The 12049-nt window shown below is 39.8% G+C and overlaps 1 long non-coding RNA gene across 1 annotated transcript in view; it reads left to right on the top strand.

Moving 5' to 3' along the window:
* Positions 1 to 1539: 1539 nt before the first annotated feature.
* Positions 1540 to 12049, top strand: part of LOC141374724 (uncharacterized) — a 16677-nt gene continuing 6167 nt past the window's right edge. Inside the window, exons 1-2 of the long non-coding RNA XR_012381843.1 lie at positions 1540 to 1629; positions 9867 to 10029. This is a non-coding gene — a long non-coding RNA (uncharacterized lncRNA). The remainder of the gene's footprint in view (positions 1630 to 9866; positions 10030 to 12049) is intronic.

Below are 12049 nucleotides of genomic sequence, written 5' to 3'. Positions count from 1 at the left end.
TGAAGATACTAATTATAATTTTCAGAGTATGTTTTTGCACTAAGAACTCTATTTCCTTGAGTGTTGGTTCTCATGTCTATTGAAGTTGGTGACTCTCATGTTATGGTTTTTCTCAAATACTGATTCTAGCCTGTCTCTTCATTTTTGTATTTAAGAATGTTAGCTTTTTTGAGAATATGATTTCTGTGTTCTCCAGCCTATCTTAAAAATTGTAAAAGAGGGAGAAATGTGCTATTTGTCAGATTATGCCGATATCTGGCATTGCAAATAGGGAGATTTCCTCTTCTTTTATAATGTAAACATCATCCAAGGTCCTACACCCTGTGCCTCATTTTTAAGCATTCATAGCTACTGTTTTTGCTGAGAGTAGAAGCCTGTTTTACTGCATTATCTATTGCCTGGGCAGTGAGAGATGTGGAGAGATCTCTCTACATATTATCCTAAAGGTTGCCTCAGGATACTTCCTTTCTTAAGAGTCTGTTACCTTCAAACTTGGCAAATACATATCCAGAACCACTTCTACTTTTTATGGTAGTACTCCCTTTTATGTTTACTGATCTGTGAATGTGTGTATAATATATATATGTGTGTGTGCTCAACAGAAGTGGATCTTCCTTACTTTTTGGCACTGTAACTCGTTTTTATTGATTCAAAGTCTGTGTATGTAATAGATGTACGTACTTTGTGTATAATTCTATGTTTAAATTTTGCATATATACACACACACACATATACATATAGTGATTTCTCAGGGTGTAAAATGTGAGAAGGAAGTGGGTACATGCACTAAGTACACCATTTGATTCACTCTTATTTGATGTCAGTTAATTTGAGAACATAATCACTTTTCTGGTTTAAAAAAAGAAAGGTTACACTTAACAGAAAAAAGAAAGACTTTCTGTATTTGCCATTCCAGGAATTCAAAATAGCACAAACCAAGCTTGTGTGTGTATATGGGTTAAAGATTCAAAATAATCTTTATAGAATGAATATCACTAATTAGTACTCTTTCTATTAAACAAGTTAAGTTCTGAAATGTACTCCTCATAACCTTTTTATCAAAATTAGGATAATTGAAATTAATTTATTTAATTTGTTAGAAGTCAGCACAGTATTCAATAAGCTACACTAGATATTTAATACTTCAGTATAGAATATGCTTTGTGTCAGATGATTCTGCCCATTTGCAGGCGAATGTAGGTAAGTGTTCTGAGCACATTTCAGGTAGACGAGGCTAAGCTATGATATTCTGTAGGTAAGGAGTAGTGAGTGCAATTTTGATTTAAGGTATTTTCAACTTTCTATAGGGTTTATCAAGACCTAACACCATCGTGAGTCGAGGAAGATCTGTACTTTTGACAGACTTTCTGTTATTTGCAAAGAAAAACATCCTAACAAGAAAAAAAAAAGAACTATTTTTTTAAAGTTACTGATAAAGATACAATTTTCCTTTTTCATTTAAAGAGATAAATTTTTAAACCTGTCTGTTGATTTTGTTTTATGAAAGTTAAATGAAGTTCCATGATTCTGAGAGGAGTTCCAGAATGGAGTTATATGTTGACCTTCATAAAACAACCTAGCCTGGCCCTCAGTCACAGCAGCTGAAATGAACTCCAGTATTCAGCACTGGTAAGGTATTTTTTTCAGGCTACATAACAATGAGTTGCTATCAGATTCATCATGTGGACCTAGGAAGGTAAAACTGCTCTGGTTGTGAGCTGTCATCCATGACATATAGGACTTGTCCAGAGATATATCTGCTCAGGCAAGAGAATAAATCTACGTGCTTGGAACCACGGGGGCAAAAGCTCATTTTCTGAACTAAATTAGGTTAAGCATGGGCTTTTTAATATCAAATTTAACAAAATCTTACACTGACTAAGTGAAAGGGAATAATGATAATAAAAGAAGTTTAAAAAGGGACAGTAAAATATTCAGAAAGTTTTAAATAAAATATTTTTTTCTATCATCTCTTCTTTTTTATCTTCATTGTCTAGAGGAACATACGCCAATGGAAACATTTTAAATTTTTTCATAATAATTCATATGTTTAATGGGGAACAGATTAAAATTGAAAAAATATCTGGAAAGTTGTATTTGATAGATGAGGACTTATGAATACATTTTGGAAACCAATTTTCAGCTGTAGTATTCATGGCAAAAGCCTTCATTATACAGAGAATAATGATCCAATGGTCTCAATCTATAGGGCCACTGTTGACCTAGAAGAAAATTGCTATTTAAATAGGCAAGTGCTCTATGGGACTGTATTTGCCAAAATATGTTTCTCCATGAGACTAATGCAAATACAATGAGAAATTGTTTGAAATGTTCCAGGAGTAATATTTAACCTATTGGATTTAGAATCAGAAAATCTAGATTTATGCTGTCATTTCTTGCCTTTGAGATTTGGGGCTTCTGTTTCTTACCTCCAACAGGGAGATGGTAATAGCAATGATAATAATAGCAAGAACAATGGCAACATTTGTTTCAAAGAAGAGTCAAACCCAATGAGTTAAAGTCTGTGAGAATATTTTTTAATGAAAAAGTTATAGAAAGCCACATTATTTTTAAGACTTCTGGTGGCATGATGATCTAAAGCAAACAACAACAAAATAGTCTAAATATTATGGAATCACAGGCTTCTATATGAGGCAGAGAAAGGAGTTCTTGATTCTTGACTTAACAGGCCCTGGGTCTCAATAAAAGAGGGCTAAATATTAAAGTTCTGAATTGCTATGTGACAGGCTACGCAAAATTTTGCCAGTTTAAAGAAACAAAAGCAGATGACTCATTTAACAGTCATTCTGAGAAGAGTTGTGTTTACACTTTTGATATGGGGGCTTTTTTTCTTTGCTATCTGGGACTACCCAAAGGAGAATTTTCTGTAGCGATGATTTATTTTTGAGTTCTCAACCTAACCCACGGGTTAGATGTTTTCTGGGGAATCCCACAAGTCCATATTTATAAGACTTTTAAGCAATCTGGGATCTGTTTATTTAACTATGTGACTTTAGACAAATCACTTTAACCAACCTGATGTGGGGCAAACTCAGAGTTTTGTGAATAACAAATCACGAAGACAACAAATAAGAAAGTGCTCAGTTGACTGCAAGGTTCAGCGGAAGTATGAAGCTGCACCGGAGTTCTATCTGGGGACAAGCAGGCTCGGGGTTCTGGTGCTGGATACGCCTCTAGTTACCTTTGTGAACATGAACAAATGGACTTCTCTTTGTGTGCCTTGGTTTCCTCATTTGTAAGATGAATAAGTTGCCCTGGTGCATCTCTGAGTTTTCTCCCAATATTATATTGAATTAATCCATAATTCACACCCAAAGAATTATATCTTAATTTTTTTAAGTATTCAAACTTTTCAGAAAATCCTAAGGCATAGGATAAATATTTGTTTTTGTTATTGTCAGAGTGGGAAGATAAAGTTGGGACAATAATATCATGGCCAACCATGTCTTTAGTGTTTTCGTTCCCCTCCCCCTTTCTCTGTTTCTGGGCGTCCAGGCCGAGAGTGACAGGATTCCTCAGGAATACAGACACAGAGAAGCACCCACATACTGACTCTGTCTCACTCTGTGGCTTGTTTTTAATAAGTTCACAGTAAGTATGAGACAAAATCTACCAAACACTTTTGTTCTGGGCACTAAACTTAGGCTGGCCCACGATCCTTAGCCAAAAAAGAATTCCTGGCCGCTCTACAAATGAACGTGAATCTGATCACACACTTTTTACTTTCTCCAAAGATTCTGCTTGAAAAAACAAAAGGTAAGGCGCATGGGAGGTCAATGAAAAAATTTCAAATTTTGGGGTGCTTGTTTCTGGTGGGAAAGGAACTATGGGTCAACAAAGAGGAGGGGGGCACCTGGGTGGCTCAGTCGTTGGGCGTCTGCCTTTGGCTCAGGTCATGATCCCGGGGTCCTGGGATCGAGCCCCGCGTCGGGCTCCCTGCTCCGCAGGAAGCCTGCTTCTCCCTCTCCCACTCCCCCTGCTTGTGTTCCCTCTCTCGCTGTGTCTCTCTGTCAAATAAAAAATTAAAATCTTTAAAACAAAACAAAACAAAACAAAGAGGAGGAAATCATCGCCATGGTTCGGGTAGCGTCATAGCAGGGTTTACTGAAGAAAGGGACAGATGATCATAGAGATGGCAGGGTTGAGAGGTATCCTTGGGGAATTTGTTCTGGAAAAGAAGCTCTGCCCTACACTTTCTGGAACCTCAATGCCCTATGGTTATCTTCTTCCTTTGCGTTCTCACCTCCTGTCCTAACCATCAGTATGGTTAGAGACCTCCATATCCCACCTCTGGAGGGTGACGGGGAGGTTTCCCAAGCATTCCAAATTGAAGTTCACTTTCCCCACACAAACTTGGCAGCTTTTGACTGTCAGTTACCGTGACTCTTTTGGTACAGAGGTATAGGTGCATTGTGGATGAAGTAGTTTTTGTGGGATAAACCTGGATCTCTATCCAACATATATGCCATGCTTTCCATAAGAAAATAAGATTCCAGTTCTAAAATACTTCTCCATGTCTAAGTGGAGGGAGACCTGTAGATAATCTTGTTCAAATATGCCCTTCAGAGTCTAGGATAAGAGGCACAGGCGAAATGAATGTCCAGTCTAATCATGGTTTGGTGCTTAGTATCTCGAGTCTTGGGAGAATGGCTTAATCTCCGCAAGCTTCCACTTGCTCAATAGCAAAGTGGAGATGAAACATTTCTACAAGGAGTTGATAGTGATATGCCAAGCATCTTTTAACAATCCTTATCTTTGATTCTGTGCTCCACACTTATTGAATTATTAACTCCCCACAGCAGCCATCCTGTCTCATACCTCTGATGTTATACTCCTCTGTATCTTTAAGGATTCAGCTCAAACATCATTTCCAGGAAAATCTTCCCAAACACTACACACATGCCCGACACAAACGCACACAACGTAGTCCCCCCGCCCCGGGACTTCTGCACACCTAGTGCTTACCACTGTTCCAGTATGTGTCTCACTGTGTAAAATTTGGCTCTTTACTTGCCATCTCTCATTTTTTGAAAAAAGGGGTCACATTATTTGCCTTTGTACACCTGAACATTTGTACACCTCCCAACGAGCGGCAGGTAATCAATAAATATCTCTTACATAATGAATGACTGCATGGATAATTACAAGGTTTTTTTTCCCTGCAACAGCAAAGCTCTCTTCCACTTCTTTCATACAGAGTGATGCTCCCCTAGTTTACTGCTCAGCTTACCTGGGCCAAACATATCCTCATTGGGTGAGTAATCAAAGCTGCTCCATGTACCAGAACTCATTAGCAGGAGCCCTGCAGGGTGAGACTATGCTTCTTCCCCCTCACTCACCCGGCCACTCTGACAAAATGAGGAGCTCTGGGGAAGTGCCCAGAGCCCACACCCTCCTTTCAGACTACACCTTGGCCCCTTAGGCGCAAAGTGTTCCGAAGTCTGAGTCAGCCAGCCCTACCCATCCACATGGCTGGCCGCTATCTGAGACTCAGATAAGAAACCACCCAGGTGCTCAGCCTCAGAAAGCCAACAACAAGGTGGTCGGGGCCAGCAGAGACCAAATTAACTGGGTGCCGGTTAGAAAAGGAAGCAAGCACTAGCTGAGAGTCAGGAGACCGACCTGGTTTCTCCAGTGATAAGCTGTACAATGTTAGCAAGTCACTTCTCCTCTCTGGGCCTAATCTCACCATCTGGGCAGTGAATGGATGAAGCGGAATGGTATCTAGGGGCCTGTCCAATTCTCAGGTTCTAGGATCTGTACTCAAGGGCAAACAAAGCAGCTCCTGCACCTGAAAAGGTAGTGAAACCTGCCTCTAGCTACCCCATCCTCGGGGAGGGGCCAGAAAGGACAGCTCACTGCCAGTGAAGGTTCACAATACACACAAGGTGCCATCTCAGCCCTCATTCCAAGAGACCTGGTTCTAAAAAAGCTAAGCCTCACTGTTTCACCAAACCCTATTATTGGCAGTGGGGAGTGCTGTCCTAGTACCAGGCAAGAGCCATGGCCTGGGCTGCACCTACCACTTAATAAGAAACCCACTACTACATCCCACTCATGATGTGGGATTGTACTATATTCCTCCACAGTCTGCATTTGGAGCCTGCAGATAGGCTAGGATCAAATACCAATTGCTTTGGACTGGATCAGAAGGAGTAACGCTAATAATAGCAACGTCTCTACCAAGAGTGGCACCTTTTATTCAGTGTTCAGTGCTGTCATGACTTGTGCAATGTGCTCCACATGTTTATTCATTTTGTCCTCATCACCATTCTGTTAAGGCAGTATTTTTACCCTCGTAATGCAGAAGAAGAAACTGAAGTGTATTCTCGATGTAATTCAGACTAAGTGTATAAACTGGCCGAAAAAGGTTAGATGACAATTATAATCCCTCACATTTGTATTGCATTTTAAGTTTACAAGGACCATTTTATAACATCATTCTATTTGGTTTTCACTGCGCATGTAGTAGTATCATTAGGGGCTGAGTCATGACTGTTCCCATTTTAAGGAACAGAAACTTGAAATGAGGTAAGATTAGGTGATGGTGGTTTGGGTCTCTTGAATCTCGGTCCTGGGAATTCCCAATAAGCCACCCATTTGTGCTAGTATTCCTCAGAGGGGGACAGGTGCCCAGGGGCAGCGAGTTCTCTAAAGGGCAGTGGCCCAACATCCGGGTGTGAAGCTGGATTTCCAGAGCTTAGTTGAGATTGTGAATGGGATCAGGGTATGAACAGGTATAGGGATGGGAGGCAGACATGTGAGGAAAGATCACTTTGTGCATCGTATCCTGGACTCGATGCAAATGACGCCAACAGCGTGCAGTCATGTAAGTTCTTAGTTCATTTTCATCAGCCCACAGTAAGACCCCCAGGGTGTGGTAAGAGGAGAGAGCCTTCTGGGTGGAGATGTTTCTGTTTCCGCAGGGGATTTTGTGCTCATTCAACCCGAAACTTCTAAAATAACTTATTAAGGGTGGACTGGCAGGTGTTCTCATTCAACACACTGGTTTGACCTCACTTTCATCTGTCCTGTGGCAATTTCTCATCTTTTGCTCGCTCGCTTGCTTTCTTTTTTGCCTACCGTCAGGTCATTAGTCAGACAGAATCATGAGCAATGTTTAGAAAGGAATTACATGTGTGAGTCTTTATGACAAAGAAAATGGACCATCTCAGGGTCTGAGTAAAACTAAGAATATGGAATAAAGTTGGTGGTTGCCATTCTGTCATTTGGTAGAAGTCAAAGCTAAGAAAATTCAGGGTTGTTCTTATTTTATCGAAGCTTAATTCACAAAAGTATGGGTGAAATCCCCATTAAGAAACTAGAGGTTCAACTTCTCTTGGGCTCTGGCCTCTCTTAATTTAGTTATAGAAGTCTACAGTTTGAGGGAAGATCAAATCAGTCATCCTTTGGCAAGGCTTATGTTCATCCAGCTACTTACTGTGCCACATCCCTGAGTCAGCTCTGTCTCTCTCTTCTGCAGTTCCTGCACATTCCATGGCTTGCTCATTTCTGTTCCCTCTGCCTCCTAAGTATCCTCAAATTTACATGGCAATCTCATTTCTCTATCTTCAGATTCAGTCTACATCATATTTCTTGTGAACTGCTGCAATAGCCTTTTAATTATCACCCAGAGTCCAACCTGGGCCTGATTATGATCTGCTACTAATAGATTACCCCAGGGGTTCCACACCTTCAGGATAAAACTCTAGATCCTTCACTTTCTGCCTCCTGAATGTCATCACCTGTGCAGCTACTGTGTATATTTCTTTAGCCATATTGAATTACTCGCAATTTCCTGAACATGCTGTACTCTTTTAAGCCACTCTATCTCTGCTTATGGTGATCCCTTATCCAGAATACATTTATGCTCCTTGTCCTGCTATTGATTTATCATACTTTCTTCAGGATTGTCTTCTCCTGGCATCCATCTCTTGACTGCGCTCTTCCCAGCCTTCCACAGTTCATTTATCCCTTGGCAATTTACAGCCTTCTCTTAGTCCTTATTCACTGTAATTTCAGTTTTGGGCATATACATTTTTTCACTCTCTAAACTGTGAATTCCTTAAATGCAATAGCTGTGCTTTCCTAGCCTGTTTCACTATAGGAAGACTTAACAAATATTACTGGAATGGATATTTAATAACATATTTAATTTGTTTCCCAGTGCAAACAAGGAAATTAATATTCTCTTTTTAATTTTTTTCTTACTAATACAGGGAAAGCCTATTGACTTTTTTTTTTCTGAGAATAATCCTTATACAGTAATAAAAGTTGATTCTTTCAAAATTCTTAAATGTATGGACCCACATTGCTGGAATGAATGGAAGTCTGAGAATGTCCATGTCTATCCTCTTTACTGTATTAACTGCTGGGAATAATCACTCGGAATTTAGTCTAGCCCTAGCAGAATATTTTATTTCTACTTTCAAATTGTTATTCAATCTCCCCATCAAAGCATTGTTCATTCAACCATTTTGAAAGGTTTTGGAAATATTTTTAGTCTATACTCTGAAGAGCAAGGTGTCACTTTATAATGAAACATAAGCTCTTATTTAGAGATCCTGATAATACTTTGGAAAGGTGAACATGTTTTGGCTCTTTGATAAGGGTATGGAATGTAAATGCCATTTTTATCCATTCCTTTTCAATTATGGATACTATTTGAAAACCTTTACTTTGTATTCTGGCTCTGTTGTCTAACAGATGTATGACTTCAGACAAATTACCTAACACAGTTTCTTTATCTGTAAAATAGAGGTCCTAATTATACCTTCCTCATAGGGTTATTGTGAGGACTAAGGGGTATAACACACACCGAGTGCCTAAATAATGCCTGGATCACAGTAAACAGATAGCTATTAATCTTTATTTTCAAATTTCTCTTTTTGGCCTTCCTTACTCTGGGTCATTTTCTGATAACTGTCACTTTCTGATTCAGGAATTTTACAAATGCAACAGGGTACAAATATAAAATTGTTTTGGTGATCCAGATCCTTTACATTCCTCTACAAAGTTAAAATTATCATGTGAGTTTCCTCAAAGAGCCTGCTGAGATTTTGATTGGAATTGCACTGAATTCAGAGATCAGTTTGGGGAGGGAGGGTATGAACAATATTGTCTTCCAATCCATATATGTAGTATATCTCTCCAGTATTTTTAGGTTTTATTTATTTCAGCAATATTTCATAGTTTTCAGCAATGATATCTTCCTCATCTTTTGTTAGCTTTAATCCAAGATATTTGAATGCTTGATGATATATCAAATAGTATTTTAAAAGTTTCATTTTTCAATTGTTCATTGCTTGCATATAGAATGACAGTTGATTTTGATTAGTAACATTGTGAACTTGGTAAATACATGTATTCTACGAGAATTTTTTTGTGAATTTTATTGGGTCTTAATGTTAATACTTATGTCATCCATGAATAGTAATAGTTTTACTTCCCATTTTTTAATCTTTATCTTTTTTCTTCTCTTTTGCCTTATTGCATTGCTTAAGACTCCCACTAAAAAGTTCAAGGGAAGTTTGAGGAGGGACACCGTTGCCTTGTTCCTACTCTTAGAGAGGAAGCATTCAGTCCTTCACAGTTAAGAATAATGCTAACAGTAGATTATTTTGTAGATACCCATGGTCAGATTGAAGAAATTTTCCTTTGTTCCTGGTTTATTCAGAGTTTTATCCTGATTAATTTTTTGTACCTATTGAGATAAATTTTATGATTTTCTCCTTTGTCCTACTTATAGGGTAAGTTACATTGATTGACTTTTTATTAAACTAGGCTGTAGTCCTAGGTTATAAACCACTTAGTCATGATATATTGTCTTTTAAAAATATTTCTAGCTGGCAGAGCAAGATGGTGGAGGAGTAGAACTGGATTTCGTCTGGTCTCAGGAATTGAGCTGCATAGGGATCAAACCATTCTGAACACCTACGAACACAACAGGAGATCGAAGGAAAGAATAGCAACAACTCTCTGAACAGAAAAGCGACCACTTTCTGGAAGGTAGGACTTGTGGAGAAGTGAATCCGAGACGATATTCGGGAGGATAGATGGCGGGGGAGGGGGCCTCCGTCAGCCGCTTCTGGCAAGTGATAGAGCAGCGGAGCACAAAATCGGAACTTTTAGAAGTCGGCTCCTCTGAGGGATGTCGCTCCAGTGGCTAAGTGGGATGGAATCCTCGCGGGACAGTGTGGTCTCAGGACCCTCAGGGTCACAGAAAGACGGGGCGTGCCTGTAGGCTGCAGAGCTCCCAAGTATGGGGGCGGGGGAAGCCGGCTGCAGAGACGGAGCTGAGGAGCGGGCTTTCAGCTCGGGGTTGCCATAAACTGTGATTGGCGACACAGTCGGGCCACTGCTCCTCCAGCAGGGACCCAACAAGCAGCAGATCCAGGGAGACTCTCCTTCCTCCCCTGAAAGGAGCGGTGCCGGAGCGCACCGCAGGGATCTGCTGGGTTTGGAGACTCCAGAGGAGGTCGGGTGCCAGAGATAGAAATGCTCGGTCACAGGCCGGGTGAGCACAGAGTACGGCCGGAGACCGGGGAGACGGGAGTAATTGACTGCTTTTCTCTGGGGGTGCATTGAGAGGTGGGGCCCCGAGTTCTCGGCTCCTCCAGGGCGGAGATTGGGAGGCAGCCATTTTCACTCTCATCCTCCAAAGCTATACCGAAAGCTTGCAGGGAACAAAAGTTCCCGAGAGCAAACCCGAGCAAATTACTTAGCCCAGACCAACAAGGGCGGGGCAATTCCGCCTCCAGCAAAGACATTTGGGAACCACGGCAACAGGCCCCTCCCCCAGAAGATCAGCAAGAACAGTCAGCCAAGCCCAAGTTTACCGATCAATGAGAACGGCAGAACTCCAGAGCTAGGGGAATACTGCACATAGAATCCATGGCTTTTTTACCATGATTCTTTAGTCTTTCAAAGTTAATTTTTTTAACTGTCTTTTTTTCTTGGAATTTTTCTTTTTCCCATTTTCAACCAACATTTTTTATCAATTCCTTTTAAAAAATTTTTTATAATTTTCATCTTTACAGTCATATTCCATCCTTCATCATATCAACCCTTATTTTGTACATATATAAGTCTTTCTTTAAAACTTTGGGAGGCACTTTCTTTTAATAGACCAAAATACACCCAAAATCTAGTGTGTGGCACTGATTTATGCACCAGCCTGATCATATTAGACCATATTATTTTTTTTTTTTGTTTTGTTCTGTTTTTGTTTGTTTTTATCTTTGTCTTTTTCTTTTTTTTCTCTCTCTTTTTTCTCTCTTTCCCTTTCTTCTCCCCTGGTTTCAGGTCTTTTCTGATTTGTTTAGAGTATATTTTCTGGGGATGTTTTTACCCTGTTAGCATTTTGTTCTCTCATTCATCTATTCTCCTCCGGACAAAATGACAAGATGGAAAAAATCACCTCAACAAAAGTAACAAGCGGTAGTACCGTCTGCCAGGGTCCTACTCAATATGGACATTAAAATGTTGTCAGACCTAGAGTTCAGAATCTTGATTTTAAAGATACTAGCTGGGCTTGAAAAAAGCATGGAAGTTATTAGAGAAACCTTTCTGGAGAAATAAAAGAACTAAAATCTAACCAAGTCGAAATCAAAAAGGCTATTAATGAGGTGCAATCAAAAATGGGGGTACTAACTGCTAGGATAAATAAGGCAGAAGAGAGAATCAGCGATATAGAAGGCCTAATGATGGAAAAAAAGAAGCTGAGAAAAAGAGAGATAAACAACTACTGGATCACGAGGGCAGAATTCTAGAGATAAGCGATACCATAAGATGAAACAACATTAGAATAATTGGGATCCCAGAAGAAGAAGAAGGAGAGAGAGGGGCAGAAGGTATATTGGAGCAAATTATAACAGAGAAGTTCCCTAATGTAGGGAAGGAAACAGACATCAAAATCCAGGAGGCACAGAGAACCCCTCTCAAAATCAATAAAAATAGGTCAACACCCCAACATCTAATAGTAAAACTTATGAGTCTCAGAGGCAAAGAGAAAATCCTGAAAGCAGCT

The sequence above is a fragment of the Callorhinus ursinus genome, unplaced genomic scaffold (genome assembly GCF_003265705.2).
Source record: "Callorhinus ursinus isolate GAN/ISIS: 27379988/994484 unplaced genomic scaffold, GSC_fseal_2.0 scaffold1, whole genome shotgun sequence".
In the NCBI taxonomy this organism is placed as follows: Eukaryota; Metazoa; Chordata; class Mammalia; order Carnivora; family Otariidae; genus Callorhinus; species Callorhinus ursinus.
The sequence above is the reverse complement of the archived record's forward strand: the minus strand, read 5'-3'. Positions and strand labels throughout refer to the sequence as shown.